Below are 24434 nucleotides of genomic sequence, written 5' to 3' on the forward strand. Positions count from 1 at the left end.
GAAGGATCCGTCCCCACCTGCAACGACTGCTTCCTCTGGGTCCTGCCCTTCTGCTGCGGCACCCCCCCGCCAAGCTTCAGTCTCACACCTGCCCCCTCCCCGCCCGCTCCCAGTGGGGTGGCCTTCCCCAGCCCTAAAGTTCCCTAAAGAGCCCCCAGCAGGCCTCCTTAGGAGACTCACAGGCCTCAGCAGGGTGGGAGTCTCGTGCCACATAACCCTGCACCCACCTCCCCAGAGAAGCTGTGCTTCCTCTGTGGACGCCAAGTCCAAAACTGTCCTGCAAGTGTCCAGATGAGGGAAGGAATGGGTGCCACTGCATGCCATGGGCTTTCCCAGAGGACACAGGATCCGCACCCGCATCCTGTGCTCCTGCCCATGGACGACATCATGTGCCCACGGATGCGCTCCAGTCAAACCCACCCACGAGGCTCCCTTCGCCCTGTGGAGGGCCCAGAGCTGCACCGCTGTGGCTGGTGGGCCTCGGGCCCCACCCAGAGCACGCGTGGAGGTGGCATGTCCACAGGAGCATTGGCCTGCTCCCCCCGCTTCTGGACGCATAGCCCCCAGCTCGGTGCCCCTGAGCATACTCTGAAAACCAGGAATGCATAAAGTCATAAATAAGTCCAATAAAAGTGAATGATGTCTGGCTGTGACCATAGCACCGAGAGGCCCGCTAGTGGGCAGGGATTTCAGCTGATTACGAAGAAACACCGGATGTTCCGTGTTTCATCAAGAAACCCCGTGATGACACAGACACACACACGCTACAGCACAATCTCAACCCCTGACTGAAGCATTGCCTGTTAATTACGCAGAAACTACACTAACATTGTGAGCAAACCTCCGCGGGTGGGGTGCTGGGTTCCCAATACCTGGGCTTTCAGTTCTGCCCCAGGGCGAGTGTGCTGAGGTCCACGAGCCCCTGCCTCCTGGATCCAGCCTGGCTTGTGGGGGAGACCCTGTGGCCTCTGCACCTGTGGCCCCTGCCCCTGCTCCCTCACAGTCCCAGCTCACACACTGTGGGGGCAGCAGGCCGGGGGGGCAGCAGGCACCCCAAGCCACTGCCAGACCTCAGGCATTGAGGAGTGTGCTTGGGGGAGCATCGCCAACACCTGGCCCCTGCAGTCCCGGGGCTCGCACAGTTAGATGGAACGCTTCCTAGGGAGGGTGGCTAGGGTGGCTGCCTGGGTTTCCCTGAAACCCCTGGGCGCGGTAGGGTCTGAGAACCGATGGCGGGCTTTGGAAACGGCCTCTGGGGCTGCAGCTGGGCATCAGCCTCATCCCGCAGAGGATCAAACTTGATCTTTTTAGGAAACAGGTGTGATGACACTGTCATGACACTATCCGGGAGTCAGGAGGCTCGCCCCGGGGCCTGCAGCGGTTGCACACAGAGTCTTCCCACAGCTGCCAGCGTCTGCCTGGCTCCCTCTGACCCCTGCTCCAGACCTGGGCCCTGCCCCCGGGAAAGTTTCCTCGTATTCCTCTCAGCACTTGTCAGCTCAGGCTCTCGCTCTGCCCGGGTCTCCTGGATCTCCAGGGGGTGCTCAGGGGGTGCCGGGGTCTGTGCTGTGTGCCCACAGGCTGGGACAAGAACCCATGACCCGGCCAAGTCTGAACACGTCCCAATTGCCAGGGAGGGCGCCACGGGGCCATCACTGGGTGGCCTGACCCTGAACTCAATGCTCCCCCGTGCCTGCCTTGGCCTCTCACGCCTCCCGTCTGTCTCTGTCTCCGCAGAGTGCCTTGTGTTCAAGCTCCTACTAACCTGGGGCCCCTTCTCCACGCCATACCTCCCAGGCCCTGCCAGCTGGCGCCCACTGCCCTGTCCACCCCTTTGGCCATCTCTCTGCATCCTGGTCATCACGGCTGCCCTCCCCCGAGGGAGGTGAGCTCTTGGCCTCAGGGTAGACAGACGAGCCGCTCTGAGTCCAGCTGCTGCCATTCGGCCTCCTTGGACTCGCCTGCTTATAACCAGAGAATCCTCTGTCTCCAGAGGCCCAGCTAGACCTATCCCTCCCCTGTGGCCCTTGGCCTTCCAGGTCTTCTGGAAGGGACCTGGGGTCTTGCTGGGGCCGTGCACCTGCTGGGGAGCCACGGAACATACTGCCTGGCCCAGCAGGCTGCCCGGGACACTAGAATGGGCCACCTCAGGGGTCAGAAGGCTGGCACTGGGGACAGACCCAGGGTCCTGTTCTGGGCACACCCATCCCAATCTATGTCTGTCCTCCAGGCAGCCTGGTGTGGACACTGAGCAGTCGCCTCTCCCTCCTTCCACACCTGCCCACAGGCCTCCTTCTGCTCTGGGACAAGGTCGACTGCCCCGTGAAGGCCAGCCTTACTGTGCCCTCCCTAGGGCCCCAGGGCCCCAAGCACTCTCTCTGCCTCCCTGTCCCCACCCCTTCACACAGCTCCGCTGGCTGTACCCCCACATGCACCTCTCTCACTGCTTGCAGAGTGGGTCATGTGAAAGCAGATGCAGAAGCACGTCTGCCTGCATAGACCCTTCTGCTGCTCTCTGTGGAGCCAGACTCTCCAGCCTCCCAGCCGCACACCCACAGCCCCTCGCTGGCCACCCCAGTCTCAGTGCCCTTCCCTGCACCCTGTGCCCAGCTAGAGCCTGGGCCATTGTGTGTGCCGTGCTGGGAGTTCCTTCCATGTCATCATCACCGTGTTGTCTGTGTGGAGCAGGTTCGGGAGAGGCCAGAGGACAGAAAGGAATACAGAGGGAGCCACCTGGGAGGCCAGCGTCCCTCATCTCCTGGTGTTCGGGGTCTCCAGGGCCTCGCAGCCCCTAATACTGTGAGCTATTTTCTCAGGTAGTTGTGTTAGTCTGTGTGTCTCAAAGATGACTCTGGGTGCTGAGGGCGGGAGATTCTAGGGGGCCCGGAGTGTTGTCAGGATCAATGTGTGGGGTGATGGTGCCAGACGCTTGTGTTAGGGTTTGGGAGAAACGGCCCACTTTAGGGATTCCAAGCAGAAAGGTTCTGCTACAGGGAATTAGGTGCATAAAGGAGCAGAGCCAGGGGTCACTGTGCCACTTCTGCAATTCTATCCCAGGGCCAGGGAGCCTCTGTTGCCATGTCTTTGCCTCATGCTCTCACACACGTGAAGCTGGGTCACAGGTCCAGGCAGTGCAAATAGTTACGTCTGTCAAAGCTGGAGGGTCAAGTGCCAGTCCTTTCAAGTATCTCAGCAGTGTGGGCTGTGGTCATCACCAGTCCCACAGAGCAGTGGCTGCAAGGGAACCTGGGAAATGTGGTTCGAGGCTCCAGCCCTCGTGTCCCCTGGAGCCGGAGATTGAGACAGGTGCTGAATGCAGGCAGAGAAGCGAGTCCAGCAGGAAGACACCTGTCGACCCCCAAAGGAGGCTGTCGAGGAGATAGGTGGTGCTGCGGTCTGGGGCTCAGGGAAAGGTCACGACTGGGGTCACTGCCTCATGGATGAGCCATGGAATTGGTCAGAGCCTAGGGAGTGGCCTTGGATGGAGAAAAGCACAGTGTCTGGGACTGCAGGGTCAGAGCCACCCCCTCCCCGAACTATGGCATCCCTGCCCAGCCCCCCAATAGGCTGCTGGAGTGCTTCCTAGGCTGGTGTGCGGCTGGGCGTGGTGGGTCCTCTGTGAGTGTGCTCACGTGAACGAATGAATCCACTGCCCTGGGAATGCCACGGCTGACACAGGAGCCATCCCCGTGGCCTCTCAGGGTATTCACGTGACAGGGCAAGCTGGACTCAGAGGCAGCTCCAGAATTCCTGTGTTCCACCCGCGTAGGAAAGCATTTTGACGCAATTATAAAAATGTGCAGGAATGACGAGATGTTCATTGTTGTTGTCGGGGGACAGGTTCACTATCCTCCCTCCCTTCCTGGCTGGTTGAAATGTAAAGTTCCCTCTGAGAAAGAGTTTTTATTTATTTATTTTTAAGATTTTATTATTTAGAGACAGAGAGAGAGAGGCAGAGGGAGAAGCAGGCTCCGTGTAGGGAGCCCGTTGTGGGACTCGATCCCAGGACCCCAGGGTCACGCCTTGGGCTGAAGGCAGATGCTTAATCACTGACCCACCCAGGGATCCCTCAGAAAGTTTCTAAAAGTACCATAGAGGAAGGCAAATGAAAACAAAGCTGTATCTGGTGGAGATCTCTGCGTGGGCCTGTGGGCTCCACATGGAAGTAGCAGCAGGATTGGTGTTTCCCACGTGGTGGCCCAGGTGAGACCTGGGCCCCACCCCCCAGCAGGGCCTGGGCCTCAGTGACGTCAGCCCCGCTGGTAGACGCTTAGGAAAGGGGTGCAGAGATGTGCGGGCCTCTGTTCCCTGGGCCCTGACTCAGGGACATGGTTGTGAGCCTCTGCTCCTGCCTTGGGCCTGCAGGTTCCTCTGCCCCCATCACTCGGTCTACGCGTCCCCTCTGGCCACCTGCAGGATCCTTTGCACAGAATTCACTACCCAGGGTGGGGTGGAGTCCAGCGCACCAGCAGGTCCCGGGACCGGGTGTCCTCTCTCCGCTGCTCTCCCCAGGGGGCCTCGTCCACACTCAGTGTCTGCGTGCACCATGTGCCACCGTGGCTATGGGGAGGGGACAGTCCCTCGCGTCTGTTTCTGGTCAGGTTCCCTCAGTGTAGAGGCTGAGAGTAGGCTCCTGGGGAGAGTGGCTTGCTGAGGGAGTGCTCGCTGCAGAGCCTGCGTGGCAGTGGGGGGTGCACAGAGCAAGAGAGGGGCCAGCCCTCGACCCCCTGACCTCCAGGGAGCTCCGCAGAGAGGGCGGGAAGCCAGCCTTCCCCTTGGTTAACCTTCCAGGCACTTCCAGCTCTCACAGCAGCTGGTGGCCGGTGGGCCAGCCCTGTGGGGGCGCCAGCAGCAGCTCTGCCTTCTGCCCCTAGTGGGGCTCAGATCTCCATCCTGGCACCTGCAGGGAAACCCACAGTCGGATGCTTGGTGAGGTGAACTTCAGCTCCCACGTCCTCGGGGGGTCCCGAGGCTGTAAATGGTGGCTCATGGCTGCCCTGAGTCTGGGGCACACACGGATTCCATGCCACCACACTTCCCCCTCAGGAGGATGTTGTGTGAACCCCGAGCTGACATTGGGAGCCACTGGTCATCCCGTCCACCTGGTTATTTGTCACCATCTCTGTAGCCCATGGTGGGCTACATCTCTGTAGTTCCTGGTGGTGGTTAAGCCGCCAGCATGGGCCGCGTCCGTGTCCCCGACACTCGTGGTCCTCAGGCCTCTGGCCAGCTTCTCACACTGCTACTCACCACGACCCATGGGTCTCTCCCCATGAGGTGAACCACTGTGTGCAGTGCTGACCATCCAGAGGACGTGTCCTTGCCGTGGTCTCCCAGGACCACCCCAAGGGAGGCTGCAGTGCCTTCTCCAGCTAGCACCTGACACACAGCACCAAGCGCTGGGTGGGTGTCTGCACTCATCCACAGCTGAGCAAAGGGAAGCCCCTGCTCTGAGGCCACGCATGTGTGAGCTGAGGGACGGGCACAGGGGCGTCACTGCAGGAGGAGGAGTGACGGAGGGTCTGGGCTGCCCGTTCCGGCAGCTGACCTACACTCTGGCCCTGCCTGAGCCTGATTTCCACACCTGCCACTTCCATCGAATAATGGGTGGCCACTGGGCCCCCTGATCTGATGACAGAGTGAGCCCCCCAGCCCCCAGCTCATGCCAGGCAGTTCTGGCCACGTGGGCGCTCCATGTCCTCTGGTCGGCTGCTCTGTCTCTCCCAGGACCTGGTGGCGTGCCAGGAGCTGCTTTTCAGGTGGTGATCGGTTCTCTGCCGCAGGCGGCAGCCCCCTGACCCATTTCTGGTCTCTGACTCTCCTCTCAGCGTTTACCAGGGTCTATACTGTGTCACATCTCCAATCAAGGCTGCCAGGTCCCAGGACCTCAGGGGCAGGGCCGGTCGTGGCACCATTGGGACCAGGTGCCGGATCCACCTAAACTATGAGCCTTCTGTTTTACCTGGTAGGGAAGCTGGAACGGCGTTGCCAGTGTACAGTATCCTGCCTCCACGATATGGCCTGTTAAACGTTATGCACCTTTTTTGGTGATAAGAAGAGGCATAGCCTTTGTCCCTTACTTTATTATTTTATTTTATTTTATTTTTAAAGATTTATTTACTTATTCATGAGAGACACAGAGAGAGAGAGAGAGGCAGAGACACAGGCAGAGGGAGAAGCAGGCTCCCTGCAGGGAGCCCGATGTGGGACTCAATCCCAGGACCCCGGGATCATGCCCTGAGCCAAAGTCGGATGCTTAACCGCTGAGCCACCCAGGTGTCCCTGTCCCTTACTTTAAAGTGATCGTCCTGGCGTGACCTCTGGGCCCCCACAAACTTCACGGGCCCCTGACTTTCCTAGAGAGCACATGTCTCACCAGGGCATCATGGCTCCTGCCCCTCCCTGCTTGGGTGCATCCAGCCTAGTTGCACCCATACAGCGACGATGTATCACGCCCCGTGGAAAGCCACCCATACAGTGACGCTGTCTCATGCCCCGTGGAAAGCCCAGTAGCCCAGGTCTCTCAGGACAGATCTGTGAGAGAGTGGGCGCATTCCCATCCCTTTGCACACTGCTGGCCGTCTCGTGTGAGTGCAGACTGCCCCATTCTTCATTCCAGAGGGTCTTGACAAAGCAAAGTCCTGGGCTCTGGCTGCTAAAATAAAATGCCACAGACACTTGTTTCTGCCAGTTCTGGAGGCTGGAAGTCTGAGGCCAAGGCGCCAGCAGGGTGGAGTTCTGGTGAGATCCTGCTCCTGGCCTGCAGATGGCCCTCTGTGCCATGGTGGCCAGAGAGTGCAAGCTCCCACCTCTTGTCATCCCCGGGGCCCATCTCTAATCCTGATCACCTCCAAACACCACCCTGTTGGGGGAGGGCTTCAATACATCAGCTTTTGGGGCACACGTTCAGGCCATAACAGTAGCTCTGCCAGTTAAGAGCTGCCTGCCGTGAGCAGCGCTGATCCCTCCAGAATGAAGTGCTTTTAGCACGGCAGCTGCAACCAGGTCCCCCCTTCATTTGAGTTTGTGCAGGCTACTATCATCTGTCCTGGTCCAGTCAGTCTTTATGGGGACCAGGCTAGAGAATTAATGGTGACAGGATGTGACCCACCACTCTGAACCTTGAAGTCTCTGAGAACGGCAACAATTTCTGTCATTTTTCTTGGGATTGATGCTTTTCTTTTGGCTGGCGGATGTGCTGTGTATGCATGCATGGGTGTAGGGGGTGAGTGTGCGTGTGTGTGTGCATGGATGAGTGTGTGTATGCATGAGTGTGCATGCATGAGCAAGTGTGAGTGTGCATGCATGGGCAAGTGTGTGAATGTGCATGCATGGATGTGTGTGGGGTGTGTGTGCATGAGTGTGCATGCATGGGTGGGGGTGAGTGTGCATGTATGTGTGTGCAGGCACAAGTGTGTGTATGCATGTGTGTGAATGCATGGGCATGTGAGAGTACATGCATGGATGTGTGTGGGGTGAGTATGTGCATGAGTATGCATGCATGGGTGTGGGGAGTGAGTGTGCATGTGTGTGTGTGCATGGATGAATATGTGTATGCATGTGTGTGCATGCATGGGCAAGTGTGTGAGTGTGCATGCATGGATGTGCATGGGGTGAATGTGTGTGTGCATACATGAGTGGGGGGGTGAGTGTGCATATGTGTGCATACAGGATGTGTGTGGGGTGAGTGTGTGTGCATGTGAGTGTGCGTGCATGGGTGGGAGGTGAGTGTGCATGGGTGTGCTTCATGGGCAAATGTACATGTGCATGCAGGATGTGTGTGGAGTGACTGTATATGAGTGTACATGCATGGAGTGTGCATGTGTGGGAGTGAGTGTGTGTGTGCGTGTACAGCACTTTCTGGGGCTTGCACTTAGCCATTCCTGTAGGTCAGGGAACTGCTGTGAGGGTTCCTCCAGTAGCTGAGCAAGCCCATTCTAGTCCTTCGTCGGGGATCCAGGGATGTGAGCACTGAGTGGGTCCAGGAACTAACCGACCTTGAGTGCAGCAGACGGAGGCCACCACCCCAGGGTTCCCCCAACACTAGCCAGGGAGCTGTGATGGCGCTTTGGGGCCCCAGATATCAGTGTCTGTTGCCATAAATTTCCATCAAAATATCTGAGTATTACTCTTCCCCAGTGTATTCTAGAACAGGCACATTTCTTACTAGACTTCGTGGATTACTGCGGGGTTTTTGTTGCTTTTTGACAAATCGAAGGCTTGGGGCAGTTCTGTGTCATGTAGGTCTACTGGCACCATTTTTTTCTTTTTTTTTTTTTTGGCACCATTTTTTTCTTTTTTTTTTTTTTTGGCACCATTTTTTTCCAACAGCATTTGCTGTCTCTGTGTCATGTTTTGGTAATTGTAATATTTCAAAATTTTTTGTTATGATTGCATTCACTGTGGTGACCTGTGATTGGTGATCTTGGATGTTAGAGCTGTGTTGTATCAGGACCACAAACCTCGCCCTCATAAGATGGTCAACCTGGTCCCTAAATGTGTCCCAACTGCCCATCTCCCGGCACTTTCCCTCTTCCCTGAGATGCAACAATACTGAAATTAGGCACTTAATTACTCTACAGTGGCCTCTACTTGTTCAAGGAAGAGTCACACGTCTCTCACTTCAAACCAGAAACTAGAAATGATTGAGCTTAGTGAGGAAGACAGGATGAAAGCTGAGATAGTCCAAAAGCTGGGCCTCTTGCACCAAACAGCAAGCCAAGTTGTGGATGCAGAGGAAGAGTTCTAGAAGGATGTTGCATGAGCTACTCCAGAGCACAGGGATGGCAGGAAAGCAGAACAGCCTGACTGCTGACATGGAGACAGTTTTAGTCACCTGGACAGATGATCAGACTGGCCGTGACACTCCCATAAGCCCAAGCCTCACCCAGAGCGAGGCCCTGACTCTTCGGTTCTGTGAAGGCTGAGGGAGGTGAGGAGACTGCAGAAGAAAATCGAGGAGTGAGCCGAGGAGGGTTCTTGAGGCTGAAGGGGAGAAGCATCTCTGTAAATAGAAGTACATAGTGGAGCAGCAGGTGCTGAAGGAGAAGCTGCAGGAAGTCATCCAGAAGATCGGGCTGAGCTCATTCAGGCAGGTGGCAATGCTGACGACAGACTTTGGATGTAGATGGAACAGCCTGCTGTTGGAGGAGGATGCCACCTGGACTTTTCACAGCTGGAGAAGTCAGTGTCTGGCTTCAGAGCTTCCCGGCACAGGCTGACTCCTGCAGGGGCTCATGTGGCTGCAAAGTGAAGCCAGTGCTCAGTGGCCATTCTGAAAATCCTAGCACCCTGAAGAATCATGTCAGATCCCTGTGTGTGCTCTAGAAAAGCACACCTGTTTACAGCATGGCTACTGGGTATTTAAGCCCGCCACTGGGATCCCTTTACTGCTCTAAAACAAAGGATTCCTTTCCAGATGGTGCAGCTCACTGACGATGCAGCCAGTAACCCGGGAGCCCTGCTGGAGATGGACGAGAGCACTGTTGGTTTCATGCCTAACACAGCGTCCATTCTGCAACCTGTGGATCGAGGAGTAATTCCGACTTTCACGTCCTCTTATTTTGAAATACATTCTGTATGGCCATAGCTAACCATGGACAGTGAATCTTCTAGGGATCTGGTACAAGTAAATTGAAAGCCTTCTGGAAAGGATTCGCTACTCTAGATGCCATTAAAAACATTCATGATATATGGCAAGAGGTCCAGATACCGGCATTAACAGGAATTTGGAAGGAGGCAATTCCAGCGCCCGTGGAAGGCTGGGAGAGGTTCCAGACTTGAGTGTGGGGGTCACTGCAGGTGGTGGAAACAGCCACAGAACTAGAGGACAAAGTGGGGCCTGAAGATGGGGCTGATTTGCTGCGTCTCAGGATACAAAGATGAGCAGTTGCTTCTTATGGATGAGCAAAGAAAGGGTTCCTTGAGATGGAATCTACTTCCATTTGGGATGCCAATGAACTGTAGTTAGAGTGACTACAAAGCATTTGGAATATCATATGAACTGAGTTGGTAAAGAAGCAACAGCGTTTGAGAGGATGAATGCCAAAGTTGAAGGACATTCTCCTGTGGGTAAAATGCTATCAAACAGCATCACATACTATGGAGAAGATTTTCTTTCTTTCTTTCTTTTTTTAATATATATATGTTGGAGAAGATTTTCATGCAAGGAAGAGTCAGTGCAACAAAGTTCATTGTTGTCTTTTAAAGACAATAGCCATAGCCACGTCAGCCTTCAGCGGCCACCATCCTGATGAGTCAGCAGCCATGAACATCAGCATAGACCCACCACCAGCAAGAAGATTATGCTGTCTAGAAGCTCAGATGATGGCTAGCATAGTTTAGCAATACAGTATTTTTAAAAAGATGTATATACTTATTTAGAGGGAGACGGGGGAGGGGCAGAGGGCAAGAGAGAATCTCAAGCAGACTCCCCACTGAGTGTGGCACCTGATGTGGGCTCCATCTCATGACCCTGAGATCATGACCTGAGCCGAAATCAGGGGCCAGACACTTAACTGAGTGAGTCGTCCAGGCGCCCCAGCAATAAGGTATCTTAAAGATTTTTAAAAAGATTTTATTTATTTATTCATGAGACACAGAGAGGGGGGCGGGCAGAGACACAGGCAGAGGGAGAAGCACGCTCCATCCAAGAAGCCCAATGCAGGACTCGATCCCGGGACTCCAGGATCACACCCTGGGCCGAAGGCGGGTACCAAACCTCTGAGCCATCCAGGGATCCCCCAAGGTATTTTAAAATTAAGGTATGAACATTGCTTTTTAAGACAAAGTGTACCCTGAGTAGACCACAGTATATGCACAAGGAAACCAAATGACTCATTTGACTCGCTTTATTGCAGTGGTCTGGAGCCGAACCTGGAGTATGTCTGACGTGCTTGTAGATAGCTGTAGATCCCTCCCAGGGACTCAGTCCGTCCGTCCTTCCGTCGTGGGTGCTGGACCTGAGAACCAGCTCAGGCTCGGAAGCTATGCCTTTCTGTTGCAAGTCTCCACTAGGGTGGCCGACCTCAGCCTCCTGTTCACCCGTTCTGGGCCCATTGGCCGAAGGGGAGGGGCAGTTCTGAGCAGCATTGTCTGCCATCAGCCCTGGTCTGGAGGGGACAGCTCCCACTGAGCCTCTCAGCTGGTGTCCCCTCATCTGCACATCCCCTGCAGCCTTGACAGATAGAGTGTCCTCCCGCCTTCCCGAGAGCATGGCCAGCATGTGGGTTTTCCAAGCATATGGACACAGCAGTGGTGATGTGTCTGCTTCTTTTCTTCTGATCACGTCCTTCAGGGTCTGCAGTGTAAATTCAAGGGCTTCATGTGGGTCATGGCTTTTTTCAGATTTCCATGAGCCCCCCCAGCAATGTCTCTCTCGGAACCCCTGCCCACGTGCAGCCTGCATCCCTGGAGAGCACCCCTACCTCAGTAAAGTCTCCCTTCTCCCATGCAGAGTGCACCTCCCTTGACCCTGCACCTGCTGGTGTGCATCAGTGGGACTCACGGCTCCCCAGGCTACTGCCTTTCCTGAGCAGGTGCACCAGCGCCCAGCTGAGCCTTGGCCCTCGGTGTGGCCGGGTGGGGGTGGGGGGAGGCAGAGGCAGTTCCCAGGAAGGGCCTGCCTTGAGTCATGTTGTTCAGGTGAGAGGAGACATCCGCCCTGCAGCACAGGTGTCCTATGAGCCCTGAGGGTTCGTGGTAATCTGGAAATTCAAAACCCTCACACACTCGGAAAACTGATCACAAGTGCCTCTCCACCTCTTCATTCTGTGATGCCACATAGACACGCTGGAAATTGGCCGTGGAGGGGGTATCAGCAGCCTGAAAACCTGAGGGTGCTGCAGACCGGGCACGGCATCCCTGAGCGCCCTGAGTGGACCATCTGCTGGTGCACCGCCGCTCACCATGTCCCCCTGTGGCCCCCAGCACCCCCCTGCCTGTGGCTGCGGGAGACCAATACGACTTCCCCTGGCGCCTGGCTCAAAATCGAGAGCTTGGAGCCTACCTACTATTTCTCTTTTCAGAGCATCGCACCTTATCAACAGCCACTCGGTCACAAGGTCCTCAGGGCTGGCGTCTCCCCGGCGCCCTCAGTCCCAGACATCACACGGCAGCACCCACACTTGCCAGCGGGGATTGGTGACAGCTGCCACCATAGGCCGGGAGGCGCCAATGCCGCTCCTACCCTCGGTCACCCTGCTGCAGAGTGGCCCCACTGATTTTTAGGACTCTCCAGGCACCAACTATCTCAGGTCCTAGAAGGAAGGTCTTTGACCAGGTTTCTGGTGCCCATCGTTTAGTGAGAGAGCGCATTCAGATGAGGCCCGCTGGGCAGGTGGGTTGGGTAAGACTAGGCCGGAGGCAGATTCTGACCCCACAAGGAGCTCTGGAGGGTGAACAGCACAATGTATTGTCCCTCCTGAGTCTGGAACAGACGTGTACTCAGTACCTGAAAGCCACTGGCTAGGGGTGGTGGGCGGGAGGCCAGGGCTGCCAGCCTTAGCAAAGGAAAGTTGAGAATGCCCAGTTAGATGTGAATCTCAGATGAGCAACTTGCCAGTGTTAGCGTCTGTCCCCAGTGCTGCGCGACACACTGTGCTTTCTCGACCGATCGTGGGGCTGCACAAGGCAGCAGGTGTTTCGGGGTGGGGGTGGGGGGACGGCGTGGTCCCGTGTGTTGTGGAAGACACAGCCATGTCGAGGGCTGTGGGTTGGCCTTGGGCCACCGGGCCGAATTCTGGTGAATCGTTGTTTAGTTTCCGTGACATTTGGAAACTTGGAGGACATTTGCAGGTGGGCATCATTGCTCTCACTGATAGCCAGTCATGCAGACTCCTAATAAAGTCGTTCTCCAGAGCATTTCCAGGGTGGCCACAAAGGTCATGAGGATCCTTCAGCCACCACGACTAGGGCCTTTGTGTCAAGTGCTGCGTCCACCCATGTTTGGCCAGTTGAACAGTTTCCCTGGAGCAAGTCAGTGGGGAGGCCAGGGCATTGCCTCCAATCCTTCCAGCCCAACCCAGCCTGTCTGTAGCTGGGGGGCCAGTGTGAGGGGCAACATGTGAGGAGCCCCTGCCAGGACCACGGCCTCTCCCCATGCCCCAGCAGGCCGGAGGGTCAGAGCCCGGGAAGCCTGGGGGTGGCATGCATTCTGCTCATGTCGTCAGTTCAGGTCTTTCCCCCAGACCTGTTGCTCACCAACTCCCAGCACAGCCCTGGGTTTCCATCACCTTGAGGTGACCCAGCTCCTACCTCGACTCCCAGGGGCTTTCCTAAGCCCACCCTGCTGGAGGTAACTACGGATCTGTGAGCCCCCGTACCTGGTTTCCCATGGACAGCAGAGCAGAGTGATTTGTCAGCCCCCTGGGTCGCAGCAAGGGTCCTTTGGGCTCACACCGAGCTGCTCTGCAGGCCCTGTCATCTCACATAGTGAATAGTCAGGAGGAGGCAGCTCCCAGCCCAATATGGTGCTTCCCTGATGCCAGGCTCTGGGTCAGCCCAGCTCATGCCCCCTGGGCCAGCCCCAGCCCAGCGACACCAACAGGCCCAACGATGCTCCAAAGCATTTCTGCCAGCGTGTCTTCCCAAGAGGCCTCCCTTGTGGCATTCCACGAAAGAGGGGTGAGCAGTGAGACCAGGCGGGTCCATCCCCCAGGGCTGGGTGCGTTGCCTCCCGACCCAGGAGGAGCAAATGGCACGGAGGGTCCCAGAGCAAGAAGGGAGATGGGGGGATCCCTGGGTGGCTCAGCGGTTTAGCTCCTGCCTTTGGCCCAGGGCACCATCCTGGAGTCCCGGGATCGAGTCCCACATCAGGCTCCCGGTGCATGGAGCCTGCTTCTCCCTCCTCCTGTGTCTCTGCCTCTCTCTCTCTCTCTCTCTATGTCTATAATAAATAAATAAATAAATAAATAAATAAATAAATAAATAAATACATCTTAAAAAAAAAAGAAGGGAGATGGGCTGGTGGCTAGCACTAGCACCTGCCCCCCACCCCTACCAGCGTGGGCAGCCCTGCTCACAGCCCAGCAGCATGCCTACCCTCTGGCCAGAGCCCAGACCTGTGACCCTGGGCCAGTGGGACCAGAGGGACCAGACCCAGTCACAGGGATGGCTCTCAGGGCGCCCTGGCCTCCAGTGGCATGGAGTGCTGAGCAGTGGGGACCCACGGTAGGCCAGGATACCCTCTGGTCCTGGGGCTCAGGATGGATGGGGTCTGGCTCTCCAGGGCACTGCCTCTTAAGAGCACAAGAAGGCTGCCGATAGTGATCCTCTCCAAGTGCCATCTGACTATGGCCCAGAGAAAGGCAAAGCTGGGTGCAGACAGGGGACGTGCCTGGGGACCCTGTAGTCCTGACTGTGGCGAAGCTGGACTGCGGTCAGGACGCTGGACACCGCAGGGAGCCCTGGCTCTCCTGACCCGGCCCGGGCCCAGACCTGTGGGCCAGGTAGTAACAGGAAGTCTTGTAGAAAGGTGGGCTTTCTCCGTGCAGAGCTGCAGGAGTGCAGCAGGGAGCATCGCACCCCTGCTTTGTAGGCGCAGAGACAGAAGTCCTGCGGGAGTGAATTCCCCGTCTGAAGTCAGGTCACTAGCCCCTAGGGAGCAGGTCCCACTGCAGAGCCACACTGGGCCCCAGGGCGCCTGTGCCTTCCCGCCTCTCGCCCAGACCCTACTCCTCACCCGCGGCTCATCCTCTAGGAACTAGGGTATAACAATAAAATTCACCACTTTAGGTGTACGGTCTGATGAGTTTCTGTCAGATGTACACAGTTTCATGGCCACCGTCACCATCAAGATACAGGATCCTTCCATCTCCCAGAAAGTTCCACCTCCTTGCTGTCAATCCCCCTCCCACTCCCAGGCCCTGGACACCACTGGTCTGGTTTCTGCCCCTTTGGTTCTATGTAAATGGAATAATTGAGAGCTTCCTTATTTAACCTTAGAAGAAACTGCCAAGCTGCTTTCCAAAGTGAGCGGTGCCATTTTGTATTCCCACCAGCAGTGTCTGAGGGTTCTGGTCGTTGTCCATCTTTGAAAGTTTATTCACTCTGGTGGGGATGCATGAGCATGTCATTGTGGTTTGAATTTGCATTTCACTGGCTGATTAATAGTGTGCATATTTTTATAAGCTTACAGGGTATTCTTCAGTGAGGTTTTTTTAAATTGGGTTGCTGTCTTCTTATTGATTGGTCAGGGATCTTTATATATCGTGAATACAAAGCATTTAATCAGACATGATTTTGCCACAAGGTGAGAGTAACTCTACCAGGGCCCTATTAGGAACTTGGAAGCATGCTGTGAGGAACCGGGTTCACAGCCCTCTGCTCCCACTTCCACCCTGGCAAGAGCCCCTCAGCATCATGGCGGCCTTCCTAAGCTGATGGCCCAGCTGGCCTGGCCTGCCCCAGCTCCTCCAGAGGCGGGACGGCACAGTAAGTAGGAGAGGCTCTTGTGTTTGCAGGCTGGGGAGGAGCAGCTGAGCTCTGTGGCCCAGAGGCTGTGCTGTGCAGCAGGTGCACGGCTGTGACCATCGTGACTATTCCTCCCCCAGTCCTGTCCCTCCTGGGCTCTGCCTTGTAACCTTTTTGCCTCCAGTCACTGCTGTCACCAGCTGCACCGCCTGAACACTCAGCCATGTCCCAGCACAGGATCCCTTGCACACAGTCTCTGCCTGACGAGTTCCATCTACGTGTCAGCTCATTGAATGATTAAGACTTGTCACGGGGGCCAGGCCTCGCATCAGATATTTGTGTGTCCATATTTCTTTCTCTTTTTTAAAAAAAGATTTTATTTATTTATTTATTCATGAGAGACACAGAGAGAGAGAGAGGCAGAGACACAGGCAGAGGGAGAAGCAGGCTCCATGCAGGGAGCCCAACACGGGACTTGATCCCGGGTCTCCAAGATCACGCCCTGGGCTACAGGCGGTGCTAAACCACTGAGCCACCCAGGCTGCCCCCATATTTCTTTAAAGTTAGCTGGGTCCAGTGTTCTGTCAAGGGAAGGTTTTTGACATTTTGACATTTTAAAAAGTTTCTTCTTTTTCTTCTTTTTCTTCTTCTTCTTCTTCTTCTTCTTCTTCTTCTTCTTCTTCTTCTTCTTTCTTCTCCTTCTCCTTCTCCTTCTCCTTCTTCTTCTTCTCCACCTGTTCATGTTTTTCTGTCTTCCAGTCAATTCTGGTAATTTATATTATTTTACTTATTTTTTTAAATATTTTATTTATTTGAGATAAGGAGAGAGAGAGCACGTGCGAGTGGAGCAGGGGGAGGGGCAGAAGCAGAGGGAGAAGCAGGCTCCCCGCTGAGCAGGGAGCCCGACATGGGACTCGATCCCAGGCCCCCAGGATCATGACCTGAGCCGAAGGCAAACGCCCAACCACTGAGCCACCCAGGCACCCCTTGTTTATATTTTAAAAATCATCTCTTTTCTCCAGATTTTAAAAATGCATGGAAGCAAGTCTTATATATAACTCGTAAAACTTTTCAAGCTCCCTTTCTTATCACTAAGGTTGTTTGTTGCTGTCTTCTTTTATCCTTGATCCAATGGCCACATGTTGGCTATTTTATTGTGCTTTTTCCAAGGACTGGGTTTGGGGTTTGTCAGTCAAGTTGGCTGTCCGTTTTGTTTGTCTGTTTTCTGTATCACTTGTTTCTGCCTTTACCATATTGCTTTTTTAATTCTAAGTTTTTTAAGGCTTACTCTGTGTTCTGAATGTTCAGGGTTGAGTGTCCTGAGAAGCAGGCTTAGCTCGCTGGGTTTTCCCTCATTTTCTCTGTACGTGCATGTGAGGGCATTAGATGTTCCCTCGAGCACTGCTCTGGCTATTAGCCATCCACTCTGTGCTCAGCACACTCGTGGTTACTCATTTATGAAGGTCCATCACCCAACTCAAACTTCCTGTTTAGCCCAAATGCCGTTTACAACAGCCACACTTGCTGGGCGTGTGTTCAGTTCAAGCTTCTCCATCTGTGCTTCTCCAGTCGCCCTGACCAGGTCCTCTGGGGGGAATGTCCTTCTCGGCCATGCAGGACCTTAGGAAGGAGCCTTCTTAAGCCCTGTCCCAGGCCCCCAGCACCCAGTCTCCAGCCTGGCCCTCACCTCCACCGCGCCAGCTTGTATCGGCTATTTGCTAGTCTCTGCTAGATTGTAAGTCCTGGGGAGCTAAAAATGAGTCCCTTCCATAGCCTCAGATGGAGCACAAATCAGGTACTTAACAATGTTAAATACACAAGTGATTCAACTCCCTTTCCAGTCTCTTTTTGGTCATTGACGCCATCATTCTGGGTATTAATTAGGGCACGCTTGATCGCTGTAACCAGTACACCCAAACAGGAAACGGGTCTACTCCATAGAGTAGTATTTCTCGCTCCCGGAATAGCCAAGTGCAGATGTTTGCTGGCTGGGTTCTCTCCTCCTCCTCCTCCTCTCCAGGTAGCCCATAAAAATGTAAGGAAGGGGACGCCCAGGTGGCTCAGCGGTTTAGCGCCACCTTCGGCCCAGGGCCTGATCTTGGAGACCCAGGATCCAGTCCCACATCGGGCTCCCTGCATGGAGCCTGCTTCTCCCTCTGCCTGTGTCTCTGCCTCTCTCTGTGTCTCTCATGAATAAATAAATAAAATCTTAAAAAAAAAAAAAAAGTCCATTAAAAAAAAAAAAGAAAGAAAGAAAGAAATGTAAGGAAGAAGCCAGAAGAGCCATTTTCTTCTGAAAAGCTTGGGGCCAGCCATGGTTTGCATCACTTCTGTTCAGATTGCACGGATGCATCTCACTGCAAGGGAGGCTGAGAACGTAGAGCCACTGGCCAGCAACGTGCCTGGCTTTGTTATCACGGAGGATCGGGGCCAACGGCTGGAGGGGTTCGGCACAGTCCACTCCTCTGGCCACTCCTCTGGTGTCCATGCGCACCCTGCTTTCTTTTCTTTCTTTTTTTTTTTTATGATAGTCACACACAGAGAGAGAGAGAGGCAGAGACACAGGCAGAGGGAGAAGCAGGCTCCATGCACCGGGAGCCCGACGTGGGATTCGATCCCCGGTCTCCAGGATCGCACCCTGGGCCAAAGGCAGCACCAAACTGCTGCGCCACCCAGGGATCCTGCACCCTGCTTTCTTGCACACAGAATGCACAGTAATCCCTCCTGAAAGGCAGTGGCCCAAGATCTCACACAGTCCCCATACCAGGGACGGCTACAGGCATCTCCACTAACTCCATCCTTCCTGCACGTGGGTGAGGGAAGTGTGGGCAGGCTGTGCACAGCAGATATCCCCAGGGGCAGAGGGGAAGGATGGAGAATGGAGAAGACGTGCCCTGTGGGGACACATACCTCCACGGGACTCTGGTTCTTCCCTGTGGGGAGACTCGGTGGCCTAGACCCCACCCTGCGGACATCCATCTCTGACCTCCACCCTCCACAAAGGTAAAACCCCTTCTCTCAGATAAACTTTAAAAGCCAAAGGGTTACTCTGTGGCTTGAGACAGCAAGGGCATATTCAGGCCACGTGCAGGGGTTTTGGGCAATGCAGTTCCTCAAAAACTTCTTAGGAGTCCCACCCATGTGCCCCAGGCAATAACTGTCACCAAAGCTCTCTCCCAGACCTGTTTTCATATCTGTCCTGTTTCTTTCTTCTCTGTCCCCAGTCCCCTCTTAGCTCAGTGACATCTGAAACAACAGGCCCCGGTGACAAGGCCTTACCATCTAATGAGTCTTTGCCCCAGGACTGAGACCCTCTGCTTACTACCAAGACGACTGAAGAGCTCAAACACTCTCCAGGCTTACCTCCAGCTGGGGGGAAGGAGCCGACATCCCCAACCTTGTTCACATCCACGTTGCTTCTACAGCGGTCCAGGGCGCCTGTGGGGGAGGGCTGCTGGGTGAACGAATGCACGAGTATGCTTCAGAGGTGATCCCATTTGGGGAAGTAAGAAACATGCTCTTACTGTAAAAATAAACCAGCTTGTTAGTCCTTCTCTTTCTCTTATTGTGGAGAAATACATAAAACATAAAATTCACCATTTAACCACTTTTTAAGTGTGCCATTCAGTGGCATTGATTAGAGTCACAATATTATGCAACTGTCACCACTTTTTCCAAAACCTTTCATCATCCTGGTCAGGAACTCAGTGACTCCCCATCCCTCCCCCACATTCCCCCGGGGGGCCACTGTTCTACTCACTGTCCCCATGAATTTGTCTGTTGTGATATTTTGTTTAAGTGGAATCATATAACATCTGTCCTTTGCATCTGGCTTAGCTCCCTTAGTAGTGTAAAACTTCCATGTTTCATCCATGTCTCGTGTGTGAGGACTTCATCGCTTTTCAGGACTGAAGATGTTCCACTCTATGTGATACTGCACTTTGTTTACCCATTCACCTGTTAGCAGAAAGTGAAGTCATCTCCCCGTTGTGGAAGATGATGGAATCATGGATATTGGCGTGCAGGCATCTTTGAGTCTGTGTTCTTGGTTCTGTGGGGAATACACCTAGGAGTGCAGTCTCTGGGTAACGTGGTCACACTACATCTAATGTTTTGATGTTTTCCACAGTGGCCGAACCAGCTTACATTCCCGCCAGCAACGTGTGTGGGTTTCACTGTCCCCACAATCTCACCAACACTTCTATTCCCTTGAAGGGTTGAAGTGGTCCTTCCCTGTGGTTTGATCTGCATTTCCTGAGTGACTAGTGATATTGAGCATTTTCTCATGTGCTTACTGTCCAGTTGTCTGTCTTATTTGCAGAAATATCTGCCCGAAAAAATTAATTTATTAAAAAATAATAATAAAAAAATAAAAACCTGAGGGGACAAAAAAGGAATATCTGCTCGAGTCCCTTGCCCATTTTTAAATTGGGTGGTTTGTCTTTGAGTTGTGAGCATTATTAACCCCTTCACATCAGACCTTTATCAGATGCAAGATTTGCACAACTTTTCTTCTACCTCATGGGGGTCTTCTCATCCACCTGTGTGTTTCTTGTACAAGTTTTTAATTCTGATGAAGTCCAACTTATATCTTTTTGGTTTTGGCATCCTATTCAAGGGAGATCATTGCCAAGCCCAAGGCCATAAAGATTTACACTTATGTTTTCCTCTCAGAATTTTATAGTTTTAGCTTCTTGAATGTGTATATTCATGTACTTCACTGAATTTGGGAAATTGTTTCACCATTATTTTTTCAGTCCTTTTTCTGCCCCTTTCCATCTTTCAGCAGCTGCTGGGACTCCTGCAATACTCATGGTGATAATCTTACCGGCATCCTGCAAGTCCCGTTTCCTCTCTGCCAGGCAGCCTGGATAGTGCAGTAGTAGCCTTACCTTCAGGCTCATGCACTTTCTTCCACTTGCTCAAATCTGTTCTTGAACTCCTCTAGCATTTTTTATTATTATTTATTCATTTCACCTATTGTACTTTTCAGCTTCAGAATTTCTGTGTGGTTTCTTTATATAATTTCTACCTTTATTGTCATTCTCTGTGTGTTGACACATCATTCTCCCAATTCCTTTTAGGGTGTTATCTGTGGTTTCTGTTAGGTCATTGAATATGTTTAATTTAATGTCTTTGACTAGCAATTCTAATATGTGGGCTTCCTCACAGATAATTTCTACTAAATTATTTTTCTCCTGTGAATGAGCCATATTTTCTTTTCTTTGTATGCTTTGTAATTTTGTGTTGTTGTTAAGAAGTTGACACTTGGAGTAGTATAATGTGGCAACTCTGGAAGTTACATTCTCCCCCTCCATAAGGATTGGTTTTCTTGCTTGTTGAGGGCTGCAGTTGTCCATGTGTAGTGACTTTTGCAAATGATTTTCTACAAGGTCTGTATTTCTTTCTTTTTTTAATTTTTAAAAATGGTTTTCAAAGTGTGTATTTCTCACATGTGTGGTCCCTAAAGAAATTTCTGTTCTGATGTTTCTGCAGCCAGCCTGTGACCTGACAGAGGATTTCTTAAATATCTGGATCAAAAAACAAAACAAAACCCAAAAACATTTAACTGGAATTGTATATCTCAGGCTGAAACAAAGGCACCCTCCGCACTGAGCCTTCAGGGAGCCCAGAAAAACCAAAGTGCACAACCCACAGGCCTGGCTGTCCACCCTCACTCCAGCCAGCTGCTCTTGAGACATGGGTGCTGTCCCTGTAGCCATGACAGGGATTAGGTGTGGTATCCGGTTTGTGCATACTGCTCACTCATATGCCATCAGTAACCTCTCTTTTCCTCAAGCACTCCACTGGCTGCTCTACTGATCAGGATCCCCAGTTCCAAAATAGTTATTTTGATCCTTTTTTTCTAAGTCATGCCTGTTTTGCTGGAGGAACTATCCCTGGAGTGTCCTACTTTACCATTTTCTGTGATGTCACCCCTAAACGTTCTCTTTTCAGACAATAAGCCACACTGATTTAGGGCAAGACCGGCATCGAAGAGACTATGCCACCTGCCTATCTCCTTAGAACACTCCAAAATACTCAGGCAGGCACAGGGCTGGGTGTTTGGCTTTGGACCTGCCATAGATCTAGAGTATTGGATGCCCTTTGCTCTAAACTCTGACCCAGGGGCTAGAGCATCCTCTGGTAGCAAAAATAGCTACAAGTTATTGAACAACTTGGATTGCCAAGAATCTTATCTGTATTGTCCTGTCAGATCCTCTCAATAGCCCTGTGAGGGAGGTAAATTGTTCTCTCCTTTACTGAGAGGGAAACTGAAGCTCAGAAAATAAGGGACTTGCCCACGTCCTACTGGCAGAGTCAGTCTTCAGACTTCGGGCTGGTGACCTCACACTCCTGTCTGCCCTAGCAATCTCGTGCATCTCCCACATGGGGTCCTGGGTGACCCCTTCACTCTGCCTCCCTTCTCCTGCCAACATCCAGCATGCTCTCTGTACCCTCACTCTCACTCTGCTCCTGACCTTCTCATGGCTCTGGCTTTCTGGCCTTCAGCCCTGACACTTGGCCCCAGGCCTCTAGTGCCACCTGCCCTCAGAGGCAAATGTTGTGACCACTCCCACCCCTGCCAGGTGAAGCTGAGGTCTCTGAACATATCCAGCCTGGAAGCAGCTCCAGAGGCTATTCCCTGACCCCTGTGTATGCTTGGCCCTGAAGAATCCCTCAATCAGGAAGACTAAACTGCCAGCACACCTGAAGTCAGACCAACCTGGGGATAGACCCCAGCTACACCACTGACAGCTGTGGGATCTCTGAAGTCCTGTAACTGCTAAGGGGCTCCGTTTCCCCATATAAAATGACAGCTGTAGGCTCACAGGTCATTTGTGATCCACATAAAGCATCTGGCACAGCAGGCAGCTTGTGGAGGCCTCCCAGTGCTCATTATTGTGACCCCAGGATGTTCTGCTGTCTCTAGGCTCATTTCCTCCTTGCTCCTGTGCCTGACATCCTGACCACACTGCATGACATCATCCTACCCCACAGCCCCTGGCCTCCCTCATACAAGGGCACAGCCAGTCTGCCCTGCAGTAAGCAAACACTTGCAACACTGTGCTGACCTCTAGGCCCCATTGCATCAGTGCAGGTGCCCAGCTAGTGCTGAGGGCCATCGGGCTCACGGTGGGTAGGGGCTGGCATATGGGGCACTCTGGCTTCCGGCCTCATTTTCTATCCCACTAGAATACAGGGTCTGGCAAGTTCCAATTTAACTGTGAACCTCCATCCTTCAGAGTCTGGGTCTTAGAGTTTCTGTGCAAAAATCGCAGATGAGGCCTAACCTTTTTTGTTTTGTTAACTTTATTTAAAAATATATCTCAGAGTGCTTGAGTGGCTCAGTCATTTGAGCATCTGACTCTTGGTTTCAGCTTGGGTCCTGATCTCAGGATCGTGAGACAGAGCTTCATGTCAGGCTCCATGCTTAGTGGGGAGTCTGCTTGGGATTCTTTTTATCCCTTCTCTCTACCCCTCCACCTGCTTGTGTGCTCCCCCCCAAGATACATAGATTTTTAAAATATATATATATTTCTCTATTACACATTCATTGCAGAAAAACATAGGAAGTACAGATAAGAAAAAAGGAAAATAAAAGCATTCATATTTCCACCATCAAGATAATTACTCTTATCATTTTACTGTATTTCATCCCATGTGTATATTATATGAGTGTACATCTACATGACAAAAGTGCATTATGCTGTGTTACATAACCATTTTTCCTCTGTATTAGTCATCTACTGCCATGTAAAATATTACCTCAAAACTTAGTGGCTTGAAACAACAAGCCCTTATTATCTTACACAATTTCTGTGGGTCAGGAGTTCAGGAGTGGTTCAGTGTGGGGGTTCTGGCTTGGGGTCTTATGAAGTTGCAGTCAAGAAGCTGGCTGGAGCTGCATCTGAAGGCTTGGCTGGGGCAGGTGGGTCTGCTCCCAAGGTGGCTCACTGACCTGCCTGGGAAGGTGGAGCCCAATCATTGGCAGGAGGCCTTGACTGATTCACTTAGGAATCTTCTTCTGAATAGACCCCCTCATAAGACCTGTCTGTCCTCATGCTGGCTTCTCTCTGTGTGAAGAATCCAAGAGAGAGCAAGGCAGGAGCCACCATGTATTTGAAGTCCTTTCCTCAAAGGTCATGCTCTGCAATATCCTTTTATAGGCTAGGCCTACTCAACACAGATGGGGACCACATGGGTGGCAAATAACAGAGGTAGGGCTCACTGGAGGGTAGCCACCACGTTGTCTTTAACAGTGTGTCAGGGACGTCTTTCTATGCCAACAGAGGCAGATCAATTTTATTGTTTTTAGTGACTCACAAATGTAGCATAATTTATTGGACTCATTCCCTGTACTTAGCTATATGGCTTATGTGCTATTTTTTGATCATGGAATATCCACCACTGAACTTGTCAGAGATTTCCTAGAGATGAATTAAGAAGAAAATGAAATCATGCCTGTTGACCTGGCTTTGTGAGCAACCAAGGGATGAGAATACTCCCTGGAACACAGGACAAGCTCTCTCAGATGTCCTGCTCTCTCTCCCCGTTAAATGGGGAGCTCACTGAGACATCCTGGCCCATTGTCAGGCAGTTCTGTGTTTTCCTTGTTTTTAAGAAACCCTAAGCAGAAACTATGAACCTCCATCCTCTTGAAGACCACCCTTGAGATATGAAAGACTCTAAAGTATGTCCCTCATAAGCCATTTACTCTGAGGTCCAACCTTTCCTGGACCCTCTAATTTGGGTAGGACAGACCCTCACTTGGAGCCTAGTGTTGACCCATCTAAAGAGGAAGCAGTGAGAAAGGGCTGGGCAAACAGGAGGGCTGGTGTGAGGCCTGATGGTCTGGCTCTTCAGGACTGCCTAGTGTGGGGAAGTTGGGACCCCTTCCTTCCCTGCTGTTGCCACAGAATGCAGGGAGGTGGTCCTGGGAAAGGGCTCTGGGGAAGGATGCTCGCTGGTCAACCTGCAAGCTAGAGAGGGCAGCGGAAGTCCACAAACCAGAAAGGGGG

General features: G+C 52.8%; 1 protein-coding gene across 1 annotated transcript in view; it reads left to right on the plus strand.

Moving 5' to 3' along the window:
* GCK (glucokinase) overlaps positions 1-24434 on the plus strand; it is a 42577-nt gene that overhangs the window by 4889 nt on the left and 13254 nt on the right. The gene's annotated exons all lie outside the window — the stretch shown is intronic.

The sequence above is a fragment of the Vulpes vulpes genome, chromosome 7 (assembly GCF_048418805.1).
Source record: "Vulpes vulpes isolate BD-2025 chromosome 7, VulVul3, whole genome shotgun sequence".
Classification (NCBI taxonomy): Eukaryota; Metazoa; Chordata; class Mammalia; order Carnivora; family Canidae; genus Vulpes; species Vulpes vulpes.